Source organism: Hypomesus nipponensis, chromosome 25, assembly GCF_054491055.1.
Source record: "Hypomesus nipponensis isolate SF chromosome 25, ASM5449105v1, whole genome shotgun sequence".
In the NCBI taxonomy this organism is placed as follows: domain Eukaryota; kingdom Metazoa; phylum Chordata; class Actinopteri; order Osmeriformes; family Osmeridae; genus Hypomesus; species Hypomesus nipponensis.
In genome coordinates this window covers 7,143,006-7,154,600 of record NC_140385.1, presented here as the reverse complement: position 1 = coordinate 7,154,600, position 11,595 = coordinate 7,143,006, and the positions used below count along the sequence as shown (strand labels likewise).

The 11,595-nt window shown below is 42.5% G+C and overlaps 1 long non-coding RNA gene across 4 annotated transcripts; it reads left to right on the top strand.

Annotated features, from left to right (window-relative positions):
- Nucleotides 1-270: 270 nt before the first annotated feature.
- LOC146222107 (uncharacterized) lies at nt 271-9,238 on the top strand. 4 transcript variants are annotated; one of them, XR_014746755.1, is made up of 5 exons: nt 271-588; nt 7,038-7,126; nt 7,335-7,518; nt 7,632-7,768; nt 9,093-9,238. It is a non-coding gene; the product is annotated as an uncharacterized LOC146222107 (long non-coding RNA). The 4 variants fall into 4 exon arrangements; XR_014746753.1 differs by lacking the exon at nt 271-588 and adding an exon at nt 4,555-5,275 and having other exon boundaries at nt 8,201-9,238; XR_014746752.1 differs by lacking the exon at nt 271-588 and adding an exon at nt 4,567-5,275.
- Nucleotides 9,239-11,595: the final 2,357 nt, after the last annotated feature.

Genomic DNA, 11,595 nt, shown 5'->3' with positions numbered 1-11,595 from the left:
CTGGTCACAAAAGCAAAGTTTGTGAGGCAGAACAGCCATTTTATATACTTTTGAGGCATAGCTAATTAAAGTGTAGCACCCTGCAAAAGTGATAATATATTGTTATATTGTTTTATGTAAAAGAAGGAAAGACGTGGGCTGGTTCAGTTGTCCCTGCTGTTTAATAACTTTTCTTTGCTTCTGTATTGGGTGCGGTCATGTGTCAATTTTGTGACTAGCCAATCAGTGCCAATCCGAGTTGGTAAGATATTGCCTTTGTTGGGAGGGGGTGAAAAATGAGAAGAACGAGTGGACAGATCGATTTCGAGAGGAGAAAGAGAGACGCTGAGAATTGGGAGCGAGTTCATTTTGTCTATTGGATTACAGTTGGAAAACGGGGAATTTAGTATCTTTGGTGTGGACCTGCTGAAGTGGGGGAGTAAACGGTGGTCCAGAGTGGGTTCACTGGGTAACGCTGGGTTCTGCTGAGAAGGAGCTAGCGGCGTGGCTGCAGGAGCTAGCGGCGTGGCTGCACGTGGACTGTTGCTAACTTCCCGCTGAGGGTGGACGAGACTGCTAGCTAACGGCTTTCTGGGTTGCCGAGGAACAGTGAGTAACAACATTCTCTCTACAGAGCTTCAACAACCACACAGAGTAACAATAGAAAACCCCTGGTACATTTAGTTTTTTTCCCTCTGTGTTATAATACAATTGAAAAGTATTTAAGTTGCCGGTCTCTGTAATAAACCAATTATAATGTGTTCAATGGTTGTGAAGTTAATGTTTCATGTGTGAAATAACTGTATAGCTGTATAATAAGATAACCAGGCCTCTCTGCCATAGACATATATATGTCTATGCTCTCTGCCCCCTAGGTAGTCAAATGCCCGAATTGTGGCTACTGTAAATAAATCTGATTTGTACATTTTGGTAACCTTCACCAATTCCTCTCCCATGCTCTGGAGCTATAAGGGCGATTAGAATTGAGTGGGAGGGTTACACGTGGGGCCTCGTCCGGGATTGTTTACAGTTTCTTTGATTTGTGAGCATATAGTAAAAAAAAAAGTATCACAAATTAGGTAGATATCATATAGTCAGCAGCTTGTGTTTTGGGTTGCATTTCATATGTGCGTGAACCTAATGCAACATGGAGTCACAGCAGATATTTAAATGGTGTGAGAGTAAAAGTATGTTAAAAAAGCAATTTTGCTCAGTGATGTTTCTCTGGAAGCTACTGATGAGACCATTTATAAAGTACTGGATGGGGTTACATATTTGATTGTTGTATAATAAGCGGACGGTGTATAGATAACTCTGGTAAAAGTAAATTTGTTTTAGTTGAAACCACTAATGACTTGACCAAGACTGACATACCCGAACAGTTAGTAGCTGGAGATGAGTTGGGAACTTGAATAGTCAATGTCAGTGAGATCCAAAGTTGGCACGTGTCTGGTGAAGAAGAAGGATTCTAGTCCAAGCTGCTATTATTCCTAGCCAACGAGGGGAAGACTTTAGCTGATGTCACAGGCTTGGTTCGCCATATTCCTGCTCTACCCACTGCTCCAGATCTGAACACAGAGCGAGTTAATGCCATCTCCTCACTTGTTGAAAAATGTCAAGTCCAGTCTACGGATGGACCAAGCTATCGCAAACTTCACTTGTTCTCAGGTATGAAGCCCACTCCAAGTGGAGAAGAGGAGTATGACGCCTGGGCAGAACAGGCCACCCACATGTTGGATCAGTGGCAGTGTTCTGATATTGCTAAGAAACAGAGAGTAGCCGAGAGCCTTAAAGGGCCAGCAGCGGACATTGTCCGAAGGTTGAGAGTCACTAATCAATATGCCACTGCAAATGATTACCTTAGAGCTCTGGAAACAGCTTTTGGAACTACAGACAGTGCAGCTGATCTCATGGTGAGGTTCCGTAACACATTCCAACAAGAAGGTGAGAAACTGTCAGCATATGTGCTCAGACTGGACAAGTTGTTGCATGCAGTCCATCGTAAGGGTGGAATTGAGGTGGCTGATATGAACCTAGCATGCATTGGAACAGGTCGCAAGAGGTGGTCTCTCTCATGACCTTGTTGCGCTTCGCATAAGAATGACTACCAAACTCAAGTCTCCACCAAGCTTCACTGAGCTGCTTTGTGATGTAAGAGAAGAAGAGGAGATGATCCTTGACAGACTGAGTGTTAAGAATGTTGCTTCTTCATCTGTGGGTAGGTGTACCGTAGCCTCCGTTTTACAAGTGTAGCCAGTTCCTATGCCAGTACCTCCCACTGTAGAGAATGATCCTGCCATAGAGAGTCTGAGAAAAGAATTTCAGGGGCTGAAGAATGATGTTGCACACCTGTTTTCTGCCTCTGTAGCTGCATCTGAAAGTGTGCCACGGCAGGTAGCCCAAAAACGCAACCAGGAAGCTCAGGGAAACACATATGCAGGGGGAAAGGAGGGAGCTCCCAAACGCCATCATCGAGCTGATGTCTTTTCCTATCAGTGTGGGGAAGACGGTCATTTCCAGCGAGAGTGTCAAAACCCAGAAAATCTCAGGAAAGTGAACATGAGTCTCCTGAAAATGAAACATCCAGCGGGAAACTTCCCAGGGGCTCAGCAGAGGAACGACCTGATGCGGACGATACGTACCAAGTGTGACACACTACAGGAAAGGAAGGCAGACTTGCCAGAGGGTTTAGTTGGCCCTAGCTATATTGTCTCTGTACAAATTGAGGGCATTTATGCCAAAGCTTTACTTGATAGTGGGTCTCAAGTTACCCTTCTGTACCTCTCCTTTTATGACAAGTTTCTGAAGCACCTGGCGTTGACCCCAATTGAGTGCCTTGAGACCTGGGGCCTCAGTGTCAATAAGTATCCTTATGATGGCTACATGTGCTTAAAACTTGAGTTTAGTGGAGTTGTAGTTGGAATAGCTGAGACCATAGAAACACTTGTTCTTGTGTGTCATGATCCAGTCATGGAGAGGGAGATTTCCATTGTGGTTGGCACAAACACCTCTATAGTCAGGAGACTATTCCAGTCCTGCAAGGCCCACAAGGGAGATAACTTCCTAAGCACCCTCTCTGTTCACCCTGTAATAAGACAAGCTTATGAGAAGATTGAGGAAACTCCGGACGACACAAGTGAGACAAAAAGAGGAACAGTCTGGTTCACACGAGACAAGCCTTTCAGTCTCCCGCCTGGTGGGGTTGCAACAGTTGTTGGCATTCCAAAGTTTCCTAGAAGTGTCCCTGATCGAGCTGTTCTCATAGACCGTCCAGAAGATGGTTGGTTTACTGAAGAGCTTCTGGTGATGCCTGTTGTTGAAAAGTCCATTGTCGTTGCATCACAGTCACTCTGAGGAATGTGTCCAGTCATCCTGTGACATTGAAACGTGGCATGGCAATTGCTCACCTGTTTCCAGTGGATGTGATGAATACAGTCCCTGAAAAGGATCGTCCTAAGCCGCCCACATCGCAACTGTCCCCCTCCTCTTTCAACTTTGGCAATTCTGCTGTGTCTCCTGAGTGGAGGGAGAGACTGTGTCAAAAGATGATGAAGAGAAAAGAGGTTTTCTCCTGCAGTGAGGTTGATGTTGGGTGTGCAAAGAGTACACAACACAGCATTTGTGTGACTGATGAAAAACCATTCAGAGAGCGTTCCAGACGACTACCTCCAGGTGACTTGGAAGATGTGAGGAAACATCTTCATGATCTTAAAGAGGCTGGAATAATTTCAGAATCCAGAAACCCCTATGCTTCCCCAATTGTCATGGTTTGAAAGAAAAATGGAACCATACGGGTGTGTGGACTACAGGATGTTAAACAAGAGAACGATCCCTGACCAATACACTGTGCCTCGTGTGGAAGATGCTCTGTCTTGCCTGAAGGGTAGCCAATGGTTCAGCGTGCTTGACCTCAGAAGTGACTATTACCAGATCCCGCTAAGTGCTGCTGACAAAGAAAATACGGCATTCATTTCCCCAGCAGGATTCTATCAATTTGAGCGGATTCCACAGGGAATTTGTGGAGCACCTGCCACATTTCAACGAGTCATGGAAAGGACTGTTGTGGATATGAATCTACTGGAAGTGCTAGTGTACCTTGACGATGTAATCGTTTTTGGGAGAACATTGGAGGAACATGAACAGCGCCTCTTTAAAGTGCTTGACAGATTAAAGGAGGAAGGACTTAAATTATCTTTGGATAATTGTCAGTTCTGCTGCCCCTCTGTAACATACCTTGGTCACGTTGTGTCTAGAGATGGCATTGCCACAGACCCTTCCAAGATTGAAGCTGTGAGATCCTGGCCACGCCCAGAGAATGTTACTGCTCCTTGCTCTTTCCTTGGCTTCTGCAGATATTACAGGTGGTTTGTGAAAGACTTCTCCAGAATATGTTATTCCCTCAACCAGTTGTTGCAGGGTTGTATTGGGGCTATATATAAAGAATATCGAAGAAGAATGGAAACATAAAACTGACAAAGAAACCAAAGAGTGGTACCACTCCAAACAGCCATTAGGGCCTAGGTGGGATGATGACTGTGAGAAAGCTTTCGAGACTTTAGAGAAGTCAACTTCAGTGGCAGTTGGTTCATATAGTGCTACCTTAGCTGAGGTTGATGACAAGACTGCTTGTCTATCCTTATCTCCTATGACGAGGTACATAAGCACTTTTTACAAGTGGATTGGTTAAAGGGAAGGTGTATTGTATAACTTGTTGGTGCTGACCCTGTCATTTACGTATACATGTCATGAGGACATGACCGTTTTTGGTGCGGGAAGAATGTAGCACCCTGCTAAAGTGTTGAATATATTGTACTATTGTTTTATGTAAAAGAAGGAAAGATGTGGGCTGGTTCAGTTGTCCCTGGTGTTTAATAACTGTTCTTTGCTTCTGTATTGGGTGCGGTCATGTGTCAATTTTGTGACTAGCCAATCAGTGCCAATCCGAGTTGGTAAGATATTGCTTTTGTTGGGAGGGGGTGAAAAATGAGAAGAACGAGAGGACAGATCGATTTCGAGAGGAGAAAGAGAGACGCTGAGAATTGGGAGCGAGTTCATTTTGTCTATTGGATTACAGTTGGAAAACGGGAAGTTGAGTATCTTTGGTGTGGACCTGCTGAAGTGGGGGAGTAAACGGTGGTCCAGAGTGGGTTCACTGGGTAACGCAGGGTTCTGCTGAGAAGGAGCTAGCGGCATGGCTGCAGGAGCTAGCAGCGTGGCTGCAGGCGGACTGTTGCTAACTTCCCGCTGAGGGTGGACTAGACTGCTAGCTAACGGCTTTCTGGGTTGCCGAGGAACAGTGAGTAACAACATTCTCTCTACAGAGCTCCAACAAGCGCGCCAATGTTGTGGTACCACACAGAGTAACAATAGAAAACCCCTGGTACATTTTGTTTTTTTCCTCTGTGTTATAATACAATTCCTACATCTAATAAGGACTCATAAGTACTGAAAGAGGGGACCAAACGTGCTGACATGACACCACTTGATGATAAAAACGCAGTGAGATAAACTTTCCTCAGTAAATAGAAAGTTACCTTTGGTGAAGAAAAAAAATAGTTTGAAATGGAAGGAATCTTTATCCTTTTGAAATGTAAATCCACACCGTTTTGCAGAGTACCTTTGAAGAAATCATGTTATTAAGAATCCAGTGACTGCTTGAAGCGTCCATTGATACAGGGTTCCTAATCTGAAGTTAGATATATATTTCCCACAGTTTCCCTCTTTTCACTAGTTTTCTTGGTTCATGGCTTAGAGTTACTGTACATGTCAGAGTTTTCACTGTACCACAAAAACATATATTTGCCCACTCTCAGTCAAATATCAATAAATGCATAGTATGCCAAGAATTCACAAAAAATCTATCCGCATACCAGAAGTATAACTAGAAGATTCTAATCACACATTCTTTTGTTGTTGATGTTGCTAACCATGAGCACCAAAACAAATAATTACATTATATTATGGAATTTACTGAAACACCCCCATAGCCAATTTAAGTGAAAAAAATACATTAGGATGGAAAGATGACAAACAGCCTTATTGGCTTATTGTTTGGTTATATTGGTTAAGATATTCAGGTTTTCAAGGACGGTTTTCATCATAGAATTGAGAGGCAACTTTGTATTGTGTGAATTCAGCAACTGGTCTCTCTTTCTCTCTCTCATATTCAGCAACTGGTCTCTCTCTCTCTCTCTCTCTCTCTCTCTCTCTCTCTCTCTCTGTCTCTCTCTCTCTCTCTCATTGGCTTTTCTGTTTGTTTCTCAGATAGTGTGAGATTTGTCATAAAAGCCAGTTCATGTCCAATTGAGATGAAACCAGAAAATCCAAATGATTTATTCCGTTTGTTCATTACAAAAACAGGTTTTCCACTTCTCATGTGTTCAAGTGAGTCAAGTATGCTCAAGTATTCTCTTTCTCAGGTCTGACAGATGTCACAGAAGTTCTTTTTTTTCTGGGTTGTGTCTTTGAAAAAAGAACTTGCTGTAGATATTTTAGTGAATGGAGTTGTGACCTTGAGACCATAGGCTTTATATATCATCCAATACATACTCTTGCTCTGCTCAGTCACCAAGAGGAAACTTGGAATAAACAGTCTGCCTGTGTTTATTGTGACTACGATCAATTCATATTTTCTATTTTGATTTCTTCCAAGGTGTATGTGCATTTGAAGTATGATATTATGCCACCTTCCACTCTTCTATAACACACTATTGAATACACATTATGTTAGATTGATTGAAGTACATATCCCATGCAATAACATAATATCACAAAACACATGTGAATTCATCATTCCTGTGCTCTCCAAAACTCAATTTTACACAGGCTTGTTCTCTTTCCAAATGTGATCCGTTAGAACAAATTCATCTTTCAAAAGCCATTCAGGATTTGCTTTCAGTTTAAATCTTATTATGGATAGGGACCACGCTGGTTCAGTATAACCCTTTATTTTCTTATGCATCATCATGTCCTGGTTTGCTGTAGCCCTTGTTCTGCTTACTCCAACTCCAAGAAGTTGTTCTCTGTTGTTTGTAAGTACTGTTTCTATTTGAACCCAGTTGCTGGTGCGGTCTGGTTCCTTCTCTGAAAGCAACGTGTGCCAGGCCCTGCTGTGCCCAGGAGGTTGGCAGGTTGGAGGCAGTGCTTGGTGAGCTCCACCGTTGTCTGGCATGACTGACTCCAATTATCACTTTGTGATGGCGGTGCTACGAAAGTAATGTTTGGCTCTGCCTCTCTTCCTCTCCCCCTCTCCCCCTCTCTCTCTCTCCTCCTGATCAAGTACCTCTGTGACTTTGTATGTTGTGAAAAGTTGTAAAAGACAATAATTTCCTTTCAAATTTTAATTTCTTGTACAGGAAATATCTGCAAATGACTTTGGCCCACAGGACAGAACAACACAAAGCGCGTCGGAGCTCAGAAACCCTTAGTCCCCTTCATGGAGAAGGACCGATCCTGCCACCAACTGAAAGCATCCACCTCGTCAAATCTAACAAGCTTCTGAAGGTGCCTGAGATGAAACACTCAGTCTAAAGTTATATGGTAGTGGGCTTTGTCTTTATCGCTAATGGGCCCCCAAACTGTGACGTTTAGGCTGAATATGAATGTACCTGGTGGTGAATTATTAATGTTGTGGTGGCTTCGTATTCTGCCAGGCACTTGCAGGGGTGAACCGCCTCCCACGCGGACAGGAAACTGTCACCAGTAATTGGAGAAATCACGACAGCCCCGAGTTAAGTGCTCCACCGTCCCCGGGTGAAGAATGTGACACCGTGCGCCACAGCTCCGAGAGGTGAGAACATTTTTCTCGTACTTTTTTGCGGGTGTTTTTCCGTTTGACATTCTCAATGGCTATTTTTCCCCCGGATTTGCTGTCACAGAGTCCAATCCATCTAAATCTATGGCTTCTTTGCACCTAGTAGCTAGTTTGGACCCATGTAGACATGGATATATTGGACTAGATTCCATGATTCAGCTATATACTTGCAACTCTGTTTTAAGTGAGTCAACTTTGAATGAGTCCGTAACTTAACTAGTCTACAACCAGATGAATTCACATTCATGTCCCTTCTAAGCTGAACCTTGTGGCTGATCTGTGCTGGCAATGGATGTCTCTACTTGCTCTCCCACAACCATAACACAAACGCAAACAGGCAAACTGTACAGTGAAGTCTCTGTGAAGGAGTCTTTTACCATTATTCAACCTCACCCTGTCAATCACCAGGCAGGCTGCTGTAAGACCACCCCACCTTTGATCTCTCCAATCACCCACAAGCTGCATTCCCCCTCCCAGACACGCTCATTCACGCAGAGGGAACGACACCGAATGGAAAATATGATAATGGCAGAAAAACACCATTCCAGTCGACCCTGCATGTCTATGATGGCATGGCATCCCTGTATACAGCGGTGGGATCTTTGGTCTCTCAGACCACTCCGGGAGCCATCAAACCGACAGCTCCGAGCAGCCCCCGACCCCCGTCTCCCTCAGATGGGTTGTTGGCAGAGCAGGGGCTTGGATATCGTGGCATCCACCGAAACAGAATATCTGTCAGTTTGTGTGACAGGGGCAAGGCTGTGATGAGCCAGACTTGGTCAGCACTGGCATCTACAGAAAACCACGCACCACTTCCAGCTCTGACCAACGCACAATGAAACTGTGTCTGAAGGGGCAGGACTTGTCTATGTAGTGTCAAAAGATGTTGTCAGAGAGGGAGAGAGAGAGAGGTTTGAGTTCCCTGTAGTTCATAAGTGAACTACTGACAGTTTGTTGGGGCCAATGCAAGGCCTTGTACAGTACTGCAGGTCACCGGTACAGTCGTGCAAGTCAAATCAATACAGCTATTGGGTGTGGTTGAATCACACCCAGGCTCTTCTCAAGAAAGTTACATTTTGAGAGATTTGATACTGAAAACGATACGGCGCTGACAGTGTACATGTTGCCAAGGCTACAGGGACAGTTTGTGTCATTGTGAACAATTCTACATCACAAAGGAGCTATTTGTCAACATATGGAAATGGCCCGTTATTGATAAACTAGTGCCATTAATCTGTGTTTAAAGACTTTCTTCTGTAATTCATCTAATGATAAATCAAATCGCTGTTGTTTCCTACAGAAATTGGATCACTCCCCAAATGGCTCTGAATGTCCACTTTATTTATCCATTCCAATCAAAGAACACCTTGTATCATTTGGTTTTTAAATGAATCTTGCATACCTAATAATTGAGCGGCTCTTCTTGATTTTGATTGATTTCTCTTATCGCCCATGACTGTTTTCATAAAGGACTTTGTTCTCACTTATTCCCATTTTATTTCAACAATAATCAAAGGGGAATAAGAGAAACTCTAAACAAGGTTAAAAAGCGACACAAGCCGATTAACCCAGAATCCAACCAAGTAATTTATTTCCTTCTTTAAAAGGAGAAAAGTGGGAGATTGTAGCAGATCTGAAAGATGAGATGCTGAGCAGTGTGTGAAATGCTAATTCAATTGACATGAAAAGAAAAAAATGCATAAAAACAGAGAACTGCTGCCACATCCATTTAAGTACATCGCCCTGAAAAAAGGGTGGAGAAAAAAACACTACATCAAACACACGTATGTGAGCAAATTATGAACATTTTACTCTAGACTAAGATTTAAGACACTACCAGAGAATTCAAGTGTATGATATGAAATGTTAACATCGGCAAGATTGAACATGTACACAGTTGAACATGTACTTCTCACACTTGTGAAAAATTGAAGTAATTACAGGCTATCAATATGGTATTCCAATAATCTTTAGTGAGTCGTCTGTTACACAATAATTTTTAGTGAGTCGTCTGTTACACAATAATCTTTAGTGAGTCGTCTATTACACAAATGATTCCACAGATTCTCTCTTTTAAATGAGAACATTGAAATCACGTTTTTTGTTACCACTTTGAAGTTCCACTTTTCCTTGCAGGCAACATTTAATGAAGCAATAAGGTCTTGCTTTCAGGCATGCTGGAAAATAATTTATTTTGATGAATATTTGTGGTTGGATTATTAGGTTAAAATAGCTCACTAGCTTGAATTCTAATGATTTCCTTTGCAGGAGTAGATCAGTTGAAAAATATAAAACTAGTTTTGACCAGGGCCTAATTTGCTTTTGACCAGTTCCTGCTCTAAATGTTATCGATAACTGGATGGAAAGCCATATGTTCAGGATTCCTGCAGAGGTGAAAGAGAGAGCAAAATGAGAGTGAAAGAGACTGAGTGTTAGTGGGTCATTGTAGATGAGAACAAAATGATTGGTTTTATTCAAACCAAAATTCAGATAACAGGGGAAGTGGATTTCAAAGGTCCCCCTAATTACAAGTCAATGAAGTCTGATTTATACTGCTCCGATTACAGCTGAAATAGCAACAACAACAAAAAACACAAGGAAATTCAGTGATTATTGGATTTTTTTCTTCTAGTGAATTGTACTGGCTGATTATGGGTAACTGCAAAACTGTTGGTTTGATCCACACTGCACAGGTACTTGAAGAGTACAGTGCAAACAATGCACATTAGTATAACTGGTAGCCTTCTAATATCAGAGAAACTGACAATTTCAGCTGAGGATACTGACATGAGCGTGTAGCCCTATGCAATACACAAAACCACACAGTACTACTATTATACACATACAAAGTATAAACTTTATAGATCATTGTGGTCATCCTGTGCATGTGCGTTAGTTAAACAAGGCTTTAGGTTGTTCTTGTTAACACACATTCATGTTAATAGTATTTTTAACTTGTATTATTAACTAACACTTTTGCAAGCACCTGGATGTAAAGTGTTACCTTGTTCAATCCACTGATTGCTCAATGACATTGGTGTAAAGACATTTGAAGATGAGAAACAGCTGTCAACAATCAACACCATGTCAGGGATGAGGCAATTTTTACTTGGTGACGGCTATTATATGCTCCACATATGCAGACTTTTCTCTTTCTTCCCATCTTGTTCTCCTCTTTTAGCTAATAGATTTAAATGAATTCACCACTGCCAAGAGTACCACTGGGAGTGCATTTTTTTTTCACCCTAGTCTGTCACCTCCTGTTCCTCTCATCTCTACACAAATGCAATTTCAATTTGAGAAAAAGATTGGCTGTCATTGCTGTTTGTCGTTCACCGGCGTTCATCGATGTGTTACAAAGGGAGATTTTAATGTCTGCCAATACACTTGAGCTTAATTTTCCCCTTTCTTCTTTAACCAAAGGGGTAACGGCTGTAAACGTGTGGGCGGAACTTTAACCGTGGCACCTGTCAGTCAAGAGGCAACAGAGGATTAGCTGTTTTAGACACTGGGGTCATACTCCATTTATCTGGAAGACAAACTGTCAGTCAAGCCACCGGTGGCCCCTCTAAGGTGTGGCTTTTTCTCTGCCCTCAGACAATGAGAATCTGATACTTATTTTGTCGCTGAATATAGAGGGATTCATCCTTATGTCAAGTCAAAGAATGTCAGAACGACATAAGGGTCAAGTAACAGTGGTTGTGGCTGTGCTTTTTTCCCCCAGCCTCGACAGTGGCCATTTTGATTCAAGGTAAATAAAGATGCTCAAATCGCTCAGACAACAGTTGGTTTGTCAGCGTTTT